We start from the raw sequence: 4,247 nt of genomic DNA on the forward strand, positions 1-4,247 counted from the left end.
ACTCGGGTACGAGAATTGGTTAGCGGAACCATCTCGTTAACAACCAACAATGTAGTAATGTTTTGCTTTCAGCCCCTCTTGTTGTAGGATAAAATTGGCTTTGTGCAAAACTTATAGCCCCACCTGCCAAATATGCATGTAGAGATAGTTGATTATTATTTTTACCCCTCTCTTTGATGACTTGCCGGCATATGACAACGTAAACAACGGGAACAACAACAATGACGAGAACAATGACAACAACGACAATAACAACAACGACAACAATAACGACAACAATGACAACAGCGACAACAACGACAACAACAATAGCAGCAACAACAACAACAACAATGACATAGTGACAACAACGACATCACCAACAACAACAACAATAACATCAACGACAACCACGACGACGACAACAAGAACAACAACAACAACAACAACAACAACAACAACGACGACGACAACAATGACAACAACGACATCACCGACAACAACAACAATGACATCAATGATAACCACGATGACGACGACAATAACAACAACATCAACAACAACAACAACAACAACAACAACAATCTCGTATTCTAACACTTGGACATCCTCACAAGCGTTGCAGAGTTCCTCTTGTCCACGAACGAAGTTCGGATAAACCATTGGTTCTGCAAGCTGAACTAAACATCTATCGTTTCTTCACCACTCTCAAGTTGTCGTATGCTCCTAAGAAAATGTTTGCTGATACAAGTTTCCTTCTCCAAAGAGATAGTACTTGATCCTTGTTAGTCCCAGGGTCTGTGGGTTTCTGGCATACTTGGGGTAAATGGGACATACCACTGGGTGGTGGGTGGTTCCTTCACACAAGAAACAAGTCACCTGACTACTTGGGCATTCCTCAGCTGGGTGATTTTCTTCACAATGAGTGCATCCATCCTTGTGTTCCTCCTGGGTGTGTCCTATTTCTCCACAGATCTTGCATGCACAAGTCTTCTTCTTCGGATTATCATAGCACTTCGGTATAAGACGGGATCTTAACAAAGTCTTCTTGAATTCGTCCCAGGTTTCTGCTCCACTAAATCCTTGTATGGAATGATGCATTTTCCACCAGATTGCAGCGCTTTGTGTAAAGTACTGAAGAGCGTGTTCAACTTCATACTTCCCTGATATCAAGTTGTTCCCGAAGTGGTTCTCCATGTTCTGAATCCATATTTCAGCCTCCGACTGGGTCATTGGTCCAGAGACTACAAGTCCAGCTTCATACTCCAGCTGGTAGGGTTGAGGTTTTGGGGATGAGACAAAGTAAGAGAGGGAGGGAGATACACACAATACAAACAATATTTTTGAGAATAGGTTTTAGTTGTGGCCGTCGTAAAACACACACCAATGACGGCTCACAAATCATCGTAACTAACGTGGGTATATAATTGGGGTTTGGACTTCTAATGGTCTTATAAATATTCGAACGCTTCAGGGTCTTTGAATTCTTCGGGTCTTGAGAGTCTTCAATTGGTGCAGCTTCAACTGAGAGGGGGTAAAATATCATCTATACTATATGCATATATGGCATGTGGATTTGTATGTTTTAGCGTAAAGCATTTTTTTCTCCTACAACAAGAGAGGGCTAAAAGCAAAATGTTACTACTTTCTTGGTTTTTAGGTTCAGCGGATAGGTGGGATCAAGGCGAAACTCTAGGCGTTGATTTCATCTAATTCGGATAAACGAGTAAAAAGTTATGGCAATTTGAAAAATCAGGGCCAAGCTGTTTTACGGAAGAAAAGTGCTATGTCTAACAGAATTCCATTACTATTGTGTAAATACGAAGACTAATTAATATATCTAATTACTCTACCGTATACTGGTGTATGAATACTAGTCTAGAAATAATAAACTATGGGAGTATAAAAAAATACGAAGAGAAATACCTTTAGAATGCAGAGTAAGAATTAATTCCAATGAGGAGACGACTTCGAGAAATCCCGCCGAAGAGAAGAAAAAATATTTTTATTTAATAAATCTAGTTAAACCAAAAGATTGATTTAACCTGAAATAGATGATTTTTGGATGCTCTTATGGGTCTATATTTATAGGTGGAAGGGAGGTCTAATGGTCCATACGTAGGCGATGTGGGACGAAATATATACGTAATGTAGGGAAACTAGAAAAAAAGAAGTAAAAAGGTGCCTCATGGGCCAAAGGAATCGGCCACCGCACAACACATGCACATGGTTGGGCTGGTTGGCCTCGGCGCGATTTCTTTTTTTCTCTAGCCCAGGAAGATCTTCTTCCTTCTGTGTTTCCTCTCACGTCACAACAAGCTTTCCTTCCATGGAGAGAAGAATCCCCACCTCCGGGATTCGCGAAGCACCTTCCCTCCCAGCGCCTCCCGTCGCCTCTATAAGAACCCCCATGGCCTCCTCGTTCCATTCCCGTTGAAACAACCCCCTGTCCCCACCTCTAGCTCGCGCGCCACCTCGCCGGAGTCGGTCACCAGAAGCTCGCCAGGAACTCCTCCACATCGCCCTGCATCCCCTCCTACACCTCGCTGCACCTCCCCTCCCTGCCGAGCCCACCCCTCCACCCTTCGGCCCCTCCTCCACCACCCCTCCATCTCGCTGCACCCCTCCCCATCGCCCCATTGCCAGGAGCACGAGCAGCCAGAAACTTCCCCCGTCGCCCCCCCTGTAGGTCTCCACCTCCCCCTCGCCTTCCCCCCAGGAGCCCCTCCTCCACCGGCCCTTCCCCACCCTCGCCGGCCACCCCCACCCTCGCCGGAGAAGGCTCCAGCACGGGAGCAACTCCCAGCCACGGTAAGGCCCCTCTTTCCTTTTTTTACTTGTTTTGTTTTTTTAGTTTTACCCTTAGACTATTTTCAACGGTGTAGATTAGAGTAGATAACCTTTCGGATTTTAAACAAAAACCGCACTGGTTTTTATTCACTTAACTTTTAGCCAGAGAACTTTTTCTTATACTTCGGCCATTCGCTGTTTAGCCGACGCAACAAACACCCTTAGCCAATCAGTGGGCGCCACGTGTCTGTAGCAATTATTCTCTTTTTCTGTCTAGTTCCAAAAACAACAAAGTTTCTGTTTTGTTTTGGCCACAACTTTTGATCCATAAGTCCAATGATAGTGATTCTTTTTCCAGTAGCTCACAAATTTCCTGTAGTTTTTAAAAACATATAATTTGATTCCTTGTTAGACCAGATTTAGTTTAAACCTTGTTTTGCCTATTCCGGGAGTTTAAAAATAGCTTTTAATTTGATTCCTTTTGGTACTGATCACTAGTGATCTTATTTATCAGTGGTAAAAATTTCAGAATTGTTTGAGTACCTTAGCTCACTGTTTCTTGTGAAACAATTTATGTTTCACGTCTTTTAGGATTTCGGCTAATTCCTTTTCTATCTTTGTTTTAAAATATTTTCTTTATTATTTCAGAAAGATTATTGTTTTGTTTATCTTAGTTAAACAGTAGTTTTCCAACAAGTTTTTATTTTAGTTTTATTTGTTTTCATCAAATCAATTCTAGTTCCTTAGTAACTTGCAATTGGTTTCACCACTGTTTCAAATCCCGTTTGGGAATACTTTCAAATAGTTTTGTGAAAAATAATTTATTTTATCTTAGTTAGATTTATATCTTAGTTCCTTGTATTATTTTCTCTTAGACAAAAACTATTTAGTGTTTGACGTAGTAGAAGACTCCCTAGTCTTATTTGAAGTTTTTTTCGGATTCCTATTCGCTCTCTCTTTTCTTTTGATTGCTAGAATGATTGCTAGTATGAGTGCTTATGTGAATGATATGTTTGTTATATAGATTTCATCGGAGAGTGACGAGTAGTCTATCAAGTTATTTCTCGAGAAATTCTTCTTCGTCAACATCACCAGGCAAGTCACTTTGATCATACTATCACCTATGTTTTATGCATCGTAGTTCTACCATCCTATGCCCAAATTTGCATGCTGCTTAGGTACATGCAAATTTTAGTATAGATTGTAGTATCATGTGGTAGGCACACAACAACCCCGACACTTGGCCCCGGGACGACAAATTTCATATTGCTATGCTTGAGTAGATAGGATTTCGGTTGAGTGCATAACACGAGTGATGCAAGGTTAATTAAATAATCAAGACCGGTTAAGACAAGATTTTCAAGTCCTCGGACGCAATGCAACTCTGTTTGAAGGACGGTTCATCGGCTCCCTGGAGAACCCAGTGGATGACCCGAGATGCTGGGGACGGCCATGACATCCTGCGGAAAGTTTCACCC

This window comes from Hordeum vulgare, chromosome 4H, assembly GCF_904849725.1.
Source record: "Hordeum vulgare subsp. vulgare chromosome 4H, MorexV3_pseudomolecules_assembly, whole genome shotgun sequence".
NCBI lineage: Eukaryota > Viridiplantae > Streptophyta > Magnoliopsida > Poales > Poaceae > Hordeum > Hordeum vulgare.